This window comes from Mus pahari, chromosome 23 (genome assembly GCF_900095145.1).
Source record: "Mus pahari chromosome 23, PAHARI_EIJ_v1.1, whole genome shotgun sequence".
In the NCBI taxonomy this organism is placed as follows: Eukaryota; Metazoa; Chordata; class Mammalia; order Rodentia; family Muridae; genus Mus; species Mus pahari.
In genome coordinates this window covers 11,977,155-11,995,148 of record NC_034612.1, presented here as the reverse complement: position 1 = coordinate 11,995,148, position 17,994 = coordinate 11,977,155, and the positions used below count along the sequence as shown (strand labels likewise).

The 17,994-nt window shown below is 52.1% G+C and overlaps 1 protein-coding gene across 3 annotated transcripts in view; it reads left to right on the top strand.

Moving 5' to 3' along the window:
- Cux2 (cut like homeobox 2) overlaps positions 1 to 17,994 on the top strand; it is a 194,098-nt gene that overhangs the window by 26,273 nt on the left and 149,831 nt on the right. Inside the window, exon 1 of one of the 3 annotated variants that reach the window (XM_029533667.1) lies at positions 4,397 to 4,473. The exons of the other annotated variants lie outside the window; for them this stretch is intronic. The gene's annotated coding sequence lies outside the window, so the exon portion shown is untranslated. Of the gene's footprint in view, positions 1 to 4,396; positions 4,474 to 17,994 lie in introns of those variants that run through there. 3 annotated transcript variants of the gene reach the window in all.

Genomic DNA, 17,994 nt, shown 5'->3' with positions numbered 1-17,994 from the left:
CTCTCTCTCTCTCTCTCTCTCTCTCTCTCTCTCTCTCTCTCTCTGAAAGCCTGCGGCACAACCTCTAGGCTCTCAGGGGGCCTGAAGCCACTTCTGTTTTCTACGGGGATAAAAGGAGACCAGCGGAGCTCCTGGCCTTAGCCAAGGGCACCCAGCAGGGACCCTGGGGCTGTGGCTTTGTAAGGCCACCTGCTCTGCCCTCATGGCTCCTCTCTGCCCCTCTTTGTAATCTGTGTGGCCATATGTGGCTGGCACCTCCAGGAGGAGCCCTGAGAGGAGGTAGGGAGCTGGCCACGTCTCTCCTTGCTCCCCTGTATGTAGGAAGGGAAATCTTGGGGTTTCTGTGGCTCGGGAGTCAGACTTGGTCTGGGTTCAGATCCTGACTCTGCCATCCTTACAGAGACAGCCCTGTTACTTCCCTAAGCCTCTGTGCCCTCATCTATAACTGAAGCTGTAGGCTGTAGTGACTGTAATTTGGATGAAAGATTTTTTTTTCTTCCAGGGGATACAGTGTAGAATAGAGGGAGAAACATGGCAGCGAGACCCTTAGGTGGCTCTTCACATGCACCCGGGATTAGGAATGGGGTAAAGATGTAACCCATAGGTCCACACTGTTCCCCCTAATAACCCTCTTCTCGTGAGGCCCTGCCCCTTTTATTAAATGGATATTTTACAGTTGTTTCTCCAGGTCTCTTCTCCCTCTCTTGGCATGATCTTTTGCAGAGCAGATAATTTTAATCTTCATTATTTGTTGTAGAAGACTGATTTTTCTTTCATTTTATGCGACTGTGTATGTGCACATGAGCGCAGTGCCCACAGAGGCCAGAAGAGGGCGTCAGGTGCCTGGGAGCTACAGGGACAGCTGCCTGACTTAGGTGCTAGGAACCAGACTTAGGTCCTCCCTAAGCGTGTCTTAACTGAGGAGCCATCTCTCCATCCCGCAAGCCTTTTAATATAACGAGGTCAAGCAATCATTTCTTTCAGGTCATTGACGTTGGGTCTAGACCATCACCGACATGTCCCAGGTCATCCAGGCAACCTCCCGGTTCTCACACAGCACGGTATACTGTTCTGTCCGTTTGGGGTTGATTTGGGTGAAGGGCTGGCAGGTCTCAGACTGGATGTTTCTGTGTGTGGCTGTGGGCTATTGATCAGCACCATCTGTCTGTCGTCTGTCGAATGACTAATCTCTTCTCCCTCACAGTGCCTTTTCTCAAAGCTCCTTCGATGGCACTTATATTGTTCTTTGCTGGGCTCTGTCCTTCCTCTGTCAGGCTGAAGTGTCTGGAAGTCTGATGGTTCTTCTCTGTCAGCTGTGCACGGGGCTTTCTAGATCTCTTGTCTCTCCACGGAAATTTGGCTTTTGATTGACCTTTTTCTTTTTCTTTCTTTTTTTCTTTTTTTCTATTTTGTTTTGCTTTGCTTTTTTGAGGCAGGCTTTCTCTGTGTAGTAGCCCTGACTATCCTGGAACTCACTCTGTAGACCAGGCTGGCCTTGAACTCACAGTGTTCAGGCTGCCTCTGCTCCCGAGTCCTGGGATTAAAGGTGTGCTTGATGAACGTCTCATTGAGTCGGCAGACCCAGTCAGGAAGAGCGCATACCTTGATGGTACTGAGTCTGGCTGTCCACGAACCTGGGATGTCTGTCAGTCTACTTAGCTCCTCACCTCCATGCATGAGGGTTCCCCACTTTTCCCCTTTCTGCTCCTGTGAAGATCCAGTGTTTTCTGTACAGAGAAGGATTCATGTGCAGGGACACCACCATTCCTGTTCACTGGTTGATTGACTTTTTTTTTTTTTTTTTTTTTTGAGACAATGTTTCACTTAGTAGTTTTGGAACTCACAGTGATCCTCCTGCCTTAGCCTCCCAAGTCCTGGGAATGCAGATGACTCTCATTGTGCCACTGAGGGACATTTGAGAGACTTTCAGTCTGAGGCCCCCTTAGTGCATGAGTGTCTCTTGATGCAGAGAGACGCATCCCTGGCAGAGATCACAGTGCCTCAGATATAACCATTGGCCTGGGTACTTGGTGACACTTGCTTATGGGATCCCCAGGGGGGACCCTCAGTTAGGACAGACAGAAGTGTCTCCAGGGAACCCCTTGGAGCATCCCCTAGGGAGAGACACTGGTGTGAAGGAAAACCTGGCTGGCTCTGCACAATGGATGGATAGATATAGCTAGAGACACTCATAATGACTTCCAAGCAGGGTGGTACCTCCCCCAGCTAAGTATTGCCTCCAGGTGTTTTCAACACGTCTATCTGTCTATCTATCTATCTATCTATCTATCTATCTATCTATCTATCTATCTATCTATCTATGTGTTTGTAAATGTGTAAGTTTGCATGTTTGTATGTGTGTGGTGTATGTGTAGGTACCAGAGGAAGATGTCAGGCATCCTGGCCCATCACTCTCCGCCTTATTTCTTGAGACAGGGTCTCTCACTGAACCTGGATTTAGGTTGGCAGCCAGCAAACTGCCGCTATCCTCCTGCCTCAGCAACCCCACCCCCAGCACTGGAGTTACACGTGCTGCTCTACTGAGCTTCAGCTGTCAAGGTGACACAGCCCATGGTCATGTCTGTGAGGGATTGTCTCAATGGAGGACTGATATAGGAGGGCACGGTCCACTGTGGGCGACACCATCCCTAGGCTTGGCCTTGCCAATGAGCCAGTGAACTCTGTTCTTTCGTGGTCTGCCTCAGGTTCCTGCCTTGGGTTCCCTCGACAATATGCTGAACCTGTAAGATGCAATACATGCTTTGGGTAGAAGTGTGTTATCCCAGTGGATGAATGGAACTAGGGCAGATGCTCATGCACAGACTACACACACTCACAGGTGGGTACTGGGGATACAAACTCAGATCCTTGTGCTTCTGCAGCAAGTGCTCTTAGCTCCCCTTTGATACATTGTCAAGTGACGTGTTTCTGATATTTGCAGAATGACTACTATGCTTTAAATGCCATTATATCATTCCTCTTTACTCAAGGGCGCACATCTTTTATATCTTTTGTTTGGTTTTTGTGTTTTTGAGACAGGGTTTCTCTGTGTAGCCCTGGCTGTCCTGGAACTCTCTCTGTAGACCAGGCTGCCTCAAACCCACGGAGATCTACTTCAGAGTCTCTGCCTCCTGAGTGCTCTCTCTTTTATTTATTTTAATTTTGAGACAGGGTCTCATGTAGCCCAGGCTGCCCTCAGAATGTGGCTGAGGATAAACCATTTGTTGACATGGCATTGGGGATGGACGTCAGGGCATTGCACATGCTCAGCGGGTACTCTGCTACCTGAGCCACACCCCCAGGTCCTTTAAGAAACAGCAGTAAAAGGATCTAAGCCTTTCATCTGAGGGATTTGACTTCCTCCCACCTGCGTCTGTGTAGAGGCTGCACTGCCTGTGTCCTGGCTGTGTGACTTTTTTTTTTTTTTTTTTTTTTTAAAGCTTCCTTTGCCTCTCTGTGGCTCAGTTTCTTCAGTTGTAAAACAGAGGCCCTAAAGCCGCTCACCTTCTTTATTTTTGACGATTGCATGAGTTGATGGATAAAACCCTTGGTGTGTGGGGACAGGGCTTTCCAGTGGCCTGGAGGGTGTTCTGTCCCACAGAGGGGCTGACGCTGACAGGAGACCTTCAGTGAGAGGCTGGAATAGCAGCCTTCAGTTTTGCTACCAGGTAAATAAATAAACACACAATTTAGCTGGACAACTGGGGTGGCTCGCTCTCTTTAGTTTATTTATTTTTATTTTACTCTTGTTTTCAATTTTGAGACAGTGTCTTGTTGTGTAGCCCAGGCTAGCCTCGAACTTAAAGTCCTCCTGCCTCAGCCTCCTGAGTGCGGGGTGGGATTTGGGCCGCTGATTGGATCCGGCAACCCCCTCACCTTGAGTCTTTTCCAGGCACCAGAGTAGCCAGCCATCCTGGAGGCTGCGTCCTGGCCCGGCTGGGTTTCTCAATTGAGGCCGGTGAGATGTGTTATGACGAGCGCCTGGCTTGTCCCCGCACCCCATGTTGCCCTGTCACAGGCCCGGGTGCTTCCAGGACATAGGCCTGTGAGTTCTTCAGGTCGGTGAATCAGGGGTCACACGCGCGTCCCCCTGCACCAAGACGGTCCCCGTGGGCTGCGCCCTGCAGTCGGCTCTGGGCTGCGGATGAGCAGGCTGGCGCTGTCTGCTTCTCATCCCGGCAGACGCTGGAGCCAGGCTGGGGACATCCTAGCACGGGCCTCTGAAACTGAACCCCGGGCTGCAGGGAGCCTGGCTGTGGGGAGACGGGCTGCGGGCAGCCAAGCTCGCATTGATCGCAGTTCTTGGAAGGCCCGTCACGAGGACAACAGGCAGAGAGTAAACAGTACTGGTGGCCAGCAGCTGCCAGGGTCGGGCCAGCTCACTTCTAGGGACTGGCCAGTACTGTCCATTGCCATCGAGGACTTGCTGCCACCGCCCTCCAAGTCTGAGGCCTCCTGAGACCCTTTGGCCAGGTAAGATTGAGCCTGGCTCTGAGTCTGGTGCCTGGGCTCTCAGCATTGCCTATTTCACCTGCCCTTTCCCTCCAGGAGCCTTGCGGAGGCTTCCGGCTCCTTTGTTCATTCATTCTGGCGTGACTAGACCCTCTCCCAGGTCTGGCAACACTGTGCTCTGTAGAAAGGGAGCCTCTTCTTGCCTCGACCCCTAACCCTGGAGCTGTCCCCTGCTTGGCTCTGAGGGTCAGGCTGGTATCTGTGTTTCCGTGGGCTGTCACCCAATGGATGGCGTAGAGACAGCCGGAAAGGGCCCATGATGTGGTTCCTGGAGCCTGCCGCGCAGACTCTGCTTTGAGAAGGGCATGGGTGGCTGCAAATCGGCATGGCTGTTAAGAGCAGATTCTCAGGTCCTGAAGGCTCTGTGGCAGGAGCAGCCTGCTAGTGGCCTGCTGGACGCCCAGGCATCTCAGTGACCGGAGGCATGGAAGCCCTCGGGTGCTCTTGGTACTACTGGTCCTTTTACGTGCCTGTGTTGCAGAAAAGCCTGCGACGGCTTTCGGGTTTTGTGTGTTTGTCTGAGTGCTTGCAGACAGTCAGTGCTGGATTGTGGGAAGAGGGCCATGACCTTGAAGGTCTCAGTACCGACGAGCCCAGGTTCAGAAAGGCCTGATGTCTGATCTGGGGTCCAGGGTTTGCCGTGTGCCAGGCAGTATGTTAAGTGAGCCACAGGAGACCGGTGTTTGTAGCATTCTGCTTTAACAGAGAGTGCTGAAGCACAGAGAGGTCAGTTCATTTTTCTGCAGTCACACAGCCGGTATGTGGTAGAGCTGGGTTTTGAACCCCGTACTTGGCTTTCAAACAGAGTCACATGCGGTTCCGCTAGACTCTCATGCCCTGGAGCATAAATGGGAGTCATTAGCACAGAGGAGGTGGGGTGAGTTCAGCTGGGTGTGAAGATGACCATATCAAGGACTTCCTTGTCCTCCCATCCTGGACTGTGACCTGGAGAACCAGCCATTGGAGGCTCAGAGAGGTGGCGCCACTGCCCAAGCTCACACAGCTAAGATGCGGCGGAGCTAAGATTCAGACTGTTCAGCTACGTGCTTACCCTGATTTTACTTCTCCCAGTTGCCCAGGGCAGGGAGCAACGGACTCTCCTGGTCTGTTGTCCCGGTCTCCAGGCCAAGCCGTTCCCAAGCCCCGTGGAAGCCGCTTCCGTTTTCTCCTCCCATATTTATCCTTCCCGTTGGGTCAGCTGTTAAACACAGGCCTCGAAGCTACCGTATTAAATTCAGATGGCCTTGTCGCCCTGAGAGCCCCTACTTGCTCAGCAGAATGTAAACTGACAGGGTATGTGTATACTGGGGGAGGGGGAGGAGGAAGGGGAGGAGGGATGTGATGGAGCACGATGGAGCACGCGTCTTTGATCTTGCTTTGGTAAGATTTGGCTCTCAGAAAGGTTCTGATTCAAGGTCAGAGAGCTTAGAAAGCAGCGAGAAGGGCAGGACCACCCCAGGGGGGTCCCCACTAAACATACCAGCAGCCACCTCTGGGCACCTCTGGCCAGCACCCCACACAGCCTCAGGGACTTCCTTTCTTATGAGGCGGCAAACATCTAAAGGAGATAGTTTGGCTGGGCCTCCTTTGCCAAATGTCACTCCAAGTCTTTGTTTATTCATTCTGTTTCTATAGTTCAAGGGAAACCATCTCTTAACTTGGGACTCGGGAATGGCCTTCCTCGAGCCTTGTGTCCCCAAAGGCCCTGGCCAAGCTGCCCACCCTCCTCAGAGAGGCCTTTTAGTCAAAGGCACAGCCCGGGCCAGGTCCCAGCGGATGTCAGTAATGTATTCACAGGCGTGACATGTAGCCCCCGCGTGTCCTGAACCCCAGCCTCCCGGGATTGGTGAGGCCACACCATCGATCCGAAGCCCTGGACCGATGCCCCGGTCTAAATCCATCAGGCCCAGCAAGCCCCCCTGGTCGTGGGCCACTGAATAATTTACGGTCCCTGGGAGCAGTGGGGAGCAGGTCACTGGAGTTCATGGGTTAATAACAGGTTTGGTTTTCGATGTCAGCAGCTCTCCCGATAACGTATGAAAGAATCCTATTCTGTTGATTAGATTTTGAAATGGATCAATTTTTAATCAGCCAAACACCTGACTCACTCAATAAGCCCCGTATTGTGCAGACAGGATGGAGGCTGGCTTTATTTACAGGAGTGTTTGTTTTTTTGGGGGGGAGACCTGTACGTAAATGCCCTCTCCCCCCTCCCTCCTCCTGGCAGAAATTGACTGGGTTATCTCTGACCTCAAATGGCAGCGTTTGATTCTCTTTCTGATTAGTTAGGAAATCCATGGGTCTGTTTAAGAGATAAGAATGACAGCTAACAGTTTGATTCAGTCCTCATGCTTATTGATGAAGAGAGCATTTATTTGCCAATGAAGAAATTTTGCTTAATGTAACATTGAAAAAGGAAGAGGAGACAGCACTGGCTCTGGCGCTGACTCTGGCTGTGCCAGGGGGTGGAGGGTTGCTGGGTCCCTCGGGGCTACCCTGCGAGGTTCTTAAAACAGTGAACACATGCACCAAACTGTAAAGATGATGGAAACGGAGCAGGGTGTGGCACTCAGGGGTCACTTTGTTCATTCACTCAGCAAACACTGGAACTGGTAAGTTCAGACTCCAGTGGAGGACAGCATGGGGGTGGGGGTGGGGGTATGGTTCTGGCAGTTCTGGGCCCTGGTCAAGTGGCCAAGGAGGAAGTGGTGTTGGGCCAGCCCTGCCAGAGTGTCCTTGGTCCATGGGGGGAGGGGGCCATTAGTGAAACTCACCACTTCACTGTAGATGAGCCCTTACCTCAGGTCTTCCTGCAGACTCAAGAGCTGGGAGCAGGGGCCAGAGAGGATGTGTTAGGGCTGGACCTCCAGTGTGCCTTTACAAGCTGGGGCCTTGAGTAGACAAACAAGCAAGTTAGAGCAGCGTTCACTCTAGAACCTTCTAGAAGAACTCATCAGAAACTGCCGGTGGTGGGAGTCCCTGAGATGCGTTCTTGGGACTCTGGCAGCTGCCATCCTCCTCCTTACTTCGACTGGTGGACGTCAGGAACTTGGTGGCCCCTGGAGCATCCTCGATAGGACTCCTCCCTCCCAAGGCCTCTTAGTCCAAGCTTGGTAGGTGTGGCAACTCGTCACAGGGCGACCTCTGCAAAAAGAGCCAGCTGAACTGGTGTTAGAGGAAGCTCAGGGCTCTAGCCCTGGCCTGTCACTTGCGTTCCGTGTGACCTGAACGGGATCTGTTTTTCTGGGCCTCCGTTTCTCTGTATAGAATGGGAGTTAAGAACGTCACGATTATCTCAGGGTCTGTGGGCCTCCTGTCCCGTCTTCTCACGCAGCCCCTTCCTTTGGCTGGTAACCACCCCCAAAGGAATGTTCTTTGCACGCCCCTGCGCAGGACACTGCTGGGCCATCCTCACTGCCCCCCCCCCTTAGCTCTCAGCACGAATAATTGTCGACTCTGCACACTTCTTTTGCTGATCGATTTCTCTCATTAAAGTGCCAGCTCTGAGAAGGCAGGGGCTTTCGTCTCTTTTGCGTGCCTTCCTGGGTCAAGCGCCTGCGGTGGCATCTGGGACGCGGTTAAGTTTCTGTGTGTGTGTGTGTGGGGAGGGGGGCAGGAGGAACGAGATGAGTTGACATCATCTCAGCAGCAAGCTCTCTTGCATTCTTGCTCACGTGACTGCCTGGAGCTCTTTGAGCTGTGCGGTTTCCTCCTCCGTCGGATGCTGAGATCTCTCCCAAGATGTTGGCAACAGTCAACCGATGCAGATAACTGAGTCTTGGTCCACCACCGGAGGTGCATGTGATTTTTCAGTACATAGGGGATGGAGGAGCTGTTGGTACGCATTTCTGTAGGCTGAAAAGCCAGGCTGCGCTGGTGGGGACCTAGAGTCACTCCCCTGTCAAGGGGACCTGACCCGGGCCGCCATGGTAACCAGAGGTCAAGTCTACTCCCCCAAAACTCCCATGATGAGGGACTGACTCCCCAGACAGAGGAGGGGGTGGAGCTGGCCTCTCAAAGAGCAGGAGTAGGAGCGGCTGGACAGGGTGACATTAGGACCTCGGGGTGATCAGGGTGACTGCAGATACCCTGAGGAGTCCTTGTGTGGAGACTGCGTCGTGTGTAGCTGTGACAGAGTTCCCAGGCCTCCACCTGCTAGCGACCATGTGTCTGGCTTTTTCCAAAGCCACAAGGCCACCCTTTCTTAGAGCATGGAGCCCCACCATCCATTCCTGGGAGTGTTTCCCTAGAAGAGGAAGAGCCAGGGTCTGGCCTCTCGGAGAGAAGTAATGATTCTTGAATTCAACTGAGTGACAGATACAAGGTCTAGAAGAAAGGGACTTTCCCTGTGATGTTCGTCCGGACGCCTACTCTGTGCACACCGCAGGGGCCAGTCTGGTGTGTCCACGGGGATTGGACTCTGGTGGTAGGGCCCATTGTGTGATCGCTGATGTACCTCCACAATAAGGATGCAGAGGGCAGTATGTTGGGAGCCCTGGGGCTGCCAGGGAACCTAGGAAGAGAGGGCTCCAGGGTGACCGGCTTGGGACCCAGAGAATTTAGTAGGTGGCTTTGGTGGGGTCCTTGCCACAGAACCTAAGAGAAGCCCACAGTGGCTTCTGCTTGAGCCCTAGGGAAAGAGAGGTTAGTGGTTGGGAGAGGGAGCCTCGGGTCACCAGGGGACAGGAGGGTCTGTACGCCCTTCCTTCACAACCTGTGGATGTGTTGAGAGATTGCCTGAGAGAACAAACTTTTTCCCTTCTCCCCCCCCCCCCCCACCTCAAGTCTTTTTTTAAGGCCAGTTTAAAAAGGATTTCTTTTCCCCTTTCTCCCTGCGAACAGGCCAGGGGCTGTTACGGAAATAGTAAACAAGGGCGCTCGCAGAAGCTGCTCTGTTTTAATTAGGGCATTAAAGTAGCTTAGCGCTTACACTTTATATTTTTTGCGAACTTGATTGTATAGCATTTTAAATACCTGTGAACGTTTTAAGGACTCTGGGCAATGGATTATTTGCACTTTCACAGGAAGCATCTATTTTAAAAGCAGGCCGGGGTGAGGGGCAGTGCAGGCTTCACTGCAGTGCCTCCTGGGGGGGGGGTGAATGAGTCAGGCAGACATTGGCTGATGACCAATGGAGCCTGGCTCTTACTCAGACACCCTAGGGTCCCCTCTGCAGAGGGTGTACCCTCCTGGGTGCTGAGCCAGGATCCCCACAAGCCCTGGTTGCTCCCAAGGCCTTGATGGTCTTTCTCCAATGTGGCATATATATATTTCTCCACCCTCTCCCTCCCCAAGGCATTGGGCAAGCATCCTGATGCCCTCCTAACACACCCCTCCATTCTTTAACCACCACCCTCACCCTCCGCATCTCCCCATAGCCCAGACTTGCCTGTGATCCCCTGCTCTCTGAGCATCTAGTCATCTTAATGAATTTTTGTGTATACACGTTTATATGCACGTGTGCACACGTGTACACATTTGTTCCGAGGGCAGAAGTCAAAGTCAGGTGTCTTCCTCAATTATTCTCTGCCTATCTATCTATCTATCTATCTATCTATCTATCTATCTATGTAATTTAGTTTTTTGATTTTTATGTTCATCTGTGTGAGAGTGTTCGATCCTCCAGAACTGGAGACACAGACAGTTGTGAACTGTCAGGGGGGTCCTGGGGACTGAACCTGGGACCTCTGGAGTAGCAGCGAGTGTTCTTAACCACTGAGCCATCTCTCTAGCCCCACCCCCTTCTGCTTTTCTTCTTCTTCTTCTTCTTCTTCTTCTTCTTCTTCTTCTTCTTCTTCTTCTTCTTCTTCTTCTTCTTCTTCTTCTTCTTCTTCNTCTTCTTCTTCTTCTTCTTCTTCTTCTTCTTCTTCTTCTTCTTCTTCTTCTTCTTCTTCTTCTTCTTCTTCTTCTTCTTCTTCTTCTTCTTCCTCCTCCTCCTTCTTCTTCTTCTTCTTCAGCATCTTTCACTGAACCTGACGCATGCCAACTAAGCTGGCATTCCAGGGATCCACTTGTATCCACATCCCCAGCTCTGTGGTGTGTGATGAAAGAGAAACATTGCCATAGCTGCCATATCAGCACCTTTACACAGGTGCTGGGAGTGGAGCACAGGTCCCTGTGCTTGGATGTCAGGCACTGCTGTATTGGCTCCTGAGCATCCCCCCCCACCCCACCCCCTTGGTATTAGTCCAGTGGTTCTCACCCTTCCTAACCTCATGTTGTGGTGACTCCCCCCTCGCTGCCAAAAAGCTACTTTGTTGCTACCTCATAACTAGAACTTTGTTACTGTTACAAATTGTAATGTTGCCCTCCACAAAGGGGTCGGGACCCACAGGTTGAGAACCTCCTTGTTAGACCCTGCACCAAACGCACAGCAGACTTCCCTGCCCACCAGAGCTGGAGGGGAAGAAAGCAACCGTAAACTGTGTGGTGAACACCACCACGTGGGTCTGAGTGCCCTGGAGACTCCCTCCTCTTACAGGCTCCATCCTTAGCCTGAGGTGGTGTTGGGAGGGGGCGGAGCCTTTAAGAGGCCACGTAAAAGGGAGGACTGTGAGACCACTGGTCATGCCCTTGGAAAGGCTGTCCAGGGCCTTCTCTTCAGAGGGCAGCTGTTTGCCAGGTTTGGAAAACACCAGGGAGCCAGTGGGCCAAAAGGGTCAAGTGGGTAGTCAAAAAGCCACCCTGCTTGCTTTGGGTTTGGATATAGCCTGGGTTTGTTTGTGCCACAGGTCCTTTGCACAGGACATGGCCTCGCAAGATTCCTTCAGTTCTCACTTCCAGAAGGTCCATCCTTCACCCTTTTAGCGGAAACACTCCCTATCCGTATTCCGTTTACACCCTTGCTTCCTTCTCCACTGTGTGGTTCAATCTTCCATGGGGTGGGTAGTAGGTTGTTTATTTGACATCATCCTGTGTTGCAAAACACTGTCCTCTGCTAGTTCCTCGTCTGGCAGTTGGGCAGAGTGGATTTTCTCATGGGTGATGGCCGCTGGAGAACCCTCCTCCGAGCCCGGGGTTGTCTAGAAGGTGCACGCGGTGTGACGATGGGGATCCGGAATGTAGTGGCAGGCTGCCTGAGGTGTCCAGCTCAGGCCTCACCCATCCTACAGCCGGATTCCAGGCCCTTGAAGCAGCAGACTGATGATGGACATACAGCAATGGCCTTGGTGATGGCCCCCCGCCACCAGCTTCTGAACCCCGTCATAAAGGAAGGACATGCTTTCTGTTCCTGCCAGAAACACTGGGGATAGGGCAAGCTGTGTTGTAGAAATTTTTAATCCTGGCCAGAGTTTCTACCCTGCCTTTGACCATTTAGTTCCTGGATAAAAGATACACACACACACACACACACCTTTATATTTACAATAAGCCTTAAGCAGCACAAGAGCTGGGCAGATATCTCCCCTCTATGCTGTTAGAATCTACTTTCCTATCCATCCCCCTAAGTTTCCCTTACTGTTTCATCTGGACTGCTCTTAACTCCAGTTGGCCAGCCCTCAGGGTCATGTTTTCTTGACTCCTAACCCATGGCGGCTTCACCTTCCTCCTGCTGCACCTTCTGCTTCTTCTCCACGTGGTTCTCCTCTGACCCCAAGCCCAGGAAACCTAACCCTCCCACCTTTGTCTCTTCTGCGCAGCCATTGGCTGTTGGCATCTTTATTTACCAATCAGGGTCATAGGTTTACTTGCAGCCTCCAGGCGTGCCCCGCCCCCTCACTCAGCATCACAGTAGACAGCAAGACCCAAACCTCAACTGTAAGCTACTTCTTATTCCCTTGGTGCTACAGCTGGCGCTCAACTGGCCTGAGAGTAGGGGAGAGCCCAAGGGTAGGTCTGAGAGCCCTGTTGGTTCACAGATGGGTGAAGCGCAGGGGCCTCTGATGCCAGGGACTTCGTGGCCTGGGACGCATCCATTGGGGGGAACCATTCAGATCAAAGGGAGCAAGTGTGGCTGACCTGATGATTTCTTCCTTTTACTGATGAGAGCTCGGAACGTATCGATTGAGGTGATCAACATTTAGATCTTTCATAGTTAATGAGGAGCTGTCTGATTGATATTGGAAACAGTCACTGCCCGGGACTTTTAATGAAGCCCACAGAACGGAGAGAGAGAAAGACACTTGACATTACAGGTGGAGGGGTGTGGGCACACGGAGAGCAGGGTTTTTTTGCAGCCTCTGCCCCTCCTGGTGGTTAGTGTATCCTCTGACCCATCCCTTGGCCTCTGGGACCCTTTGTATCCTCTCCTGTGACATGGGAATGGGGGTGGTCTTATTCTCTCCAGGGGCGACTTCTTGGCTTGTGAGGGTCAGAAGTGACATTCCATTGGAAGCTCTCAGCATGATGGGAACACAGAGAAGTTTCCTCTTGGTACCTGGCCATGAGGTCGGTGCCTCAAAACCCTGCAGTGCTGTAGAAATGGCGTGCTGTCGAATTTTTCCCACTGCTGTGGGTGACAGTGGTGACCTAGACAAAGGTAGGTCAGCATATCTTCACGCTCCTGGGCTCGGCCACGTGCCATCCACCCAGCCACTGGATTCTGTGTCAGCAAAGGCGGTAGGGTATGTGTAGGGGTGACTCATGGCTCTGACATCCCTTTGCCTAGAGCAACACTTGACCATAGTAGGAGCTTAGGTTTTTGGTTTTGGTTTTGGTTTTGGATTCAGTGTCAGAACATGCCTGGAAAGGGAGTCCAAGAACCAAGGGCAAGATCCCAAAGAAATGGAAACTTAAGTTGATACAAACTTGCACAAGAACATCCCGGCAGCTTTATGCACAAAAGCCTGATATTGAAAGCAAGCCAGCTACTCTTCAGTGAGCTCATGGTTAGACCTGTGGGATTTCCATATGCGCCCATGGTTGTATTATGGTATGCTCAGATGACAGTTAGACTGTGGTAAAACTATGTTAGCCCATGATCTGATTGTGGTATGTCCATGTGAACCTTTGGCTAGACTGTGGTACGCCAATGTGGGCTTTTGTCTAGACTGCGGTACGCCCATGTGAGCCCATGCTTATAGTATGGTATGCCCATATGAGCTAGTGGTTAGGCTGTGGCACACCCATGTGAGCTGTTGGCTAGATTATAGTATGCCCAAGCGAGCTTTTGCCTAGACTGTGGTGTGCCCATGTGAGCCCTTGGCTAGAGAGTGGTGTATCTACATGAGCCTGTGATCAGACCATGGTATGTCTGTGAAAGCCTGTGGTATGTCCACACTGGAGTACTTTGATCATTGCTAAATAAAAGAGTAGAGAAATGTTAGTGAACAACATGGAAGAAAGAATAAAGAATTGTGTGGTGTTGGGGCTAGTGAGATGGCTCAGTAGGTAAAAGCACTGACTGCTCCTCCAAAGGTCCTGGGTTCAATTCTCAGCAACCACATGGTGGCTCACAACCACCCCGTAATGAGATCTGACGCCCTCTTCTGGTGCGTCTGAAGTCAGCTACAGTGTACTTATGTATTATAATAAATAAATATTTTTTAAAAAATTGTGTAACTGAATTACTCCTTTTTCTGGGGGAGGAGGAAGAGGGACAGGGTCTTAGGTAGCCCAGGCTGGCCTTGGGCTTACTAGGTAGCATAGGATGACCTTGAACTCCTGACTGTCCTGCCTCTACCTCCCAAGTGCTAGAATCACGGGCTTTGGCCCACCTGGCCCCTCAAGGATACCGTGTGGTGATGGAAGGATTCCAGGTGGTAATGTCACCATGCTACAGAGGCGGAAACAGAGTGCTTAAGGGGCTTGCCTGAAGACACACAGCCTGTGTATAATGAGAAGGCAAATCAAACCTCTCCAGGCCCGTGGCTCGGAATTCCTGCACAGAGGGTTCCCTGGGCTTCCAGACCTGCCTGGTCTTGAGGGAACTGCCTTCCTTGTGTCTCAGCCCTGCCTTCTGCCCTCCTCCCCTCACACGAGGCCGTTGCTGTGATTTGTTAGCTGTTGTTATACTTGCTTATGGGTGGGGAAACTGAGGCAGGGGAGGGACTATTGAAGCAGAGACAAGGTCTCCCCTAGCACCGGCTTCGGACACTGTGGCTGGTTAGTTTACTGTGCTCTGATGCGTTCTTGGAGTTCCCCTGTCCCGGGGACAATGACCCCAGGATCCAGGCTCTCTATAGGCCAGTTCTAGCTGAGCTGAGATCTAGTCTGTAGCCACCAGGCTGGGGCCTGGGGCATCTGCTTGCACTTCTCCACCTCCGTGCAGCCTCCTTTCTGAGGAGGGATGAATTGGTTAAAGAAGGAAGCGTTTATAGGGCTGGCGAGGTGGCTCCGTTGGATCGCTTGCATGAGACTTGAGTTTGGATCCCCAGCACCCAGGGACGTAGTGGGATGTGGTAAGGCACAGGCCTATAAAAACCCAGTGCTGGGGTATTGAGAGTCCCAGGGGCTCTTTGGCCAGCCAGTGTAGCTGAAGCAGAGACCTCTAGGCCAGTGAGAGATTCTGTCTCAAAGGAGGTGGGTGTCGTTCCTGAAGATGACACCTGAGGTCATGCACACACACACACACACACACACACACACACACACATCAGCACTGTCACAGAGAGAATGACCTCGGTGGGGCAGCTGGCCCCGTTTGGCCTTTCTGCTCAGGTGTGTGTGTGTGAGGGAATAGTCACACCTCAGGGTTAGTCACACCTCAGGGTGACAGGAAAGGCTCTACCTCAGACGCTCCTTTCCAGGAAGGCCTGGAGCCAACAGCTGGCACTAGGCTAGCCAAGGTCAAGGTCCCAGTATTGGGACCCGAGTCGCAGCGGGGCTCTTGAGAGGTGTGGTGGACCACCTCACCCAACACACAGCCCCCTTGTTGACTTTTCCCAGCCCTAAGAACCTGCTAGAGAGCCCCATCGTTGCTGCCAGCTTCTGCATGCTGTGTAGAAGAAGAGCTGCTGGCACATTCTGCAGGCCGGAGGCAGACATGGCCATCATGTGCACCCACAGATCCATCCGGAGGTGACAGTCTGCACTGCAGGCGTTGGGCCACATGCCTTCCACGGCTTGTCCTCCCCGGTACCCCTCTGTCAGTTTCAGGCAGCTGTCTCTTTCCACTTGGGCGAAGGCAGTCCTGGGAGTGGGGCCACCCTAGCCCTGTGTGTCACTGTCACCTGATTTGTTGACCCTTCCAAGGTCCTAGATCCAGCCACAACTTGGGTTCTGAGAAGATGTCAGTTTTGGGAGGGCCAGCCTTCAATCCAACTGGGCATCATCAGGAGGTGTTTGTGGTGAGAGTGTCTTCTATGCTTGGAATTGGGGTGGCAGATAAAAGGGTGTTGGGGACTCCTCCCCTAAGGGTGACAGGAACAGGGGGCTTTGCAGGTCTGTCTGGATGATGTTAGCATCTCCGTAACAGCAGGAACAACTACAGATGAGCCGTTTGCCATAATGGGGCACTGGCCAGAGGTTGCTAGGTGGACCTTGCTGAGCCCCACCCCCCACTCCTTGAATGGTGACAGCTCATAAGCCCCTCCCCAGTCTTTTTTTTTTTAAAATTAAGATTTATTTATTTATTATGTATATGAAGTTTATTTATTGTTATATGTAAATACACTGTAGCTGTCTTTAGACACACCAGAAGAGGGCATTAGATCCCATTACGGGCAGTTGTGAGCCACCATGTGGTGGCTGGGATTTGAACTCAGGACCTTTGGAAGAACAGTCAGTGCTCTTAACCGCTGAGCCATCTCACCAGCCCGACCCTCCCCAGTCTGAACCAGTTAGAGATGCCAGTGGGTCTTCCCACGAAGGTTCTAAAAACTTACTGCTGTGGAGTGGAGTTCATGTCAGGGGTGGGGGTTGGGGGGTGGGGGTAGATGCTCCCAAGGTCGTCACTGTTGGGACAAGGAATATGTGACTTAGAGAAGGTTGGCCCCAGGGACAGACACTGGTTTCAGGAACTCAACCTCACCCCCTCTCCCCCATGGGTCAGCAGGACTGATCCGAGCCCTTTACTGATAAATCTTCGAGGCTCCTCTTTGGAGGGGTCCTGCAAGGTGGGGACCATGGCCACCCCTTTTTATAGATAAGGTAACAGGCTCAGGCAGGATGAAATCCACCATCCACGACCACCTAGCCAGCTGGTGACAGCCGTCAGTCAAATGCAGGCACATCGGGGTCTGTGTCTCCCTTCCTTAGGTGCCTCTGTGCCTCAGTTTCCCTATCATTAAAGTGACCTTTCCTCCAGTGGAGTCACTAGGTCCCTCTCCCTGCAGTGGAACCACCGGAGCCTCAGGAAAGTGACAAGATCCCTGGCTTGCCACAGCAGGTCTCAGCTTCTCTGTCCCTCCCCTCACACCATGACTTGAGATCTTTACACGGATGGGTACTGTGTACGGGGTGGTGAGCCTTGGGGTGGGGGTGTGTGTGAGCGCGCGCGCGTGTGTTTGCAACAAATATTTTATAATAGACAGGCTTCGTCTGCCACTTCTAAAAGTAGTGGGGAAAAAAAAATCCACTTTGAGAAAATAAAAATAACACCAATGCCTAAGATGCTGAAGTCATTAGCTCGGTAGGGGCAGCAAGCAGGTCTGGGGCTAGAAACTTCCATGACAGATGCCTACACTCATAGGGAACACAAATCCCCATGATTAGATTTGTGGGCAAAGTGACCACCTGTCCACATCTCTCCTAAGCCTCAGAGGGACGCCTCCAGAGAGATGACCGTCTTGCTTACTTTTTACCAGTGACCGAAGAATTGATTACTGCCCTGTGGCAGCCATAGAGCTTTTATTTCGTGGAAGCCAAATGCTGCCTCATGAAGTAGGAACTTGGCCGGGCCTTTACGTCCATCTCGGGCTGCTTGAAAACTTTATTTCCTGTGACTGTCACCATCAGGAGTGAGCCAGTGTGTACCTGCAGGCCCCAGCTGGGAGGGGACTTTACGGAGAAGGGCTTCCTTGGCGGCCTCGGGTTAAATAAGTATTGGCTGCTGATGGATCGAGTGGCCTGCGACATCACCATGGCAGCCTTGATCCTCTCTCTCCACATCACAGAGGAAGCTTGGTGAGCAGAGTCACCGCCCAGCAGTGTCAGAATCGTCAGGACCCAGAGCTGTGCAAAGAGGGAGAAAAAGATGCTGTGGTCCCGAGCCACTGTGCTGTCACCCACAGCCTTGGGACTCTAGGAGGACCCCGAGGGATGTGAGGGTCATCTTCTGAGCCAGGAGGGCTGATGGGAACGTGGATTTGAGATGCATGCCTTCCTTCCATCTTCTGGTAATAGTAGGGACTGCCTCCTGATGTCACCACCTTTTAAAGCATTGACAAATGGTGGGGTCCTGTGGTGTGTGTCTGTTTCATCTGTAGGATGAGAAGTGTGGTTGGTTTCCTGGGCTGTGGGGTCCCCCCCCTAAGTAGTTTCTCTGATCTGTATGGACTCAAGAGCAATGGAGCCCCATCTCCCCAGGACTAATTGCCCCCTGGCAATCCTCACAGGTGGCGTTTGTTGAATGCCTGACTCACTGTGTAGTTTTCCTGGGGA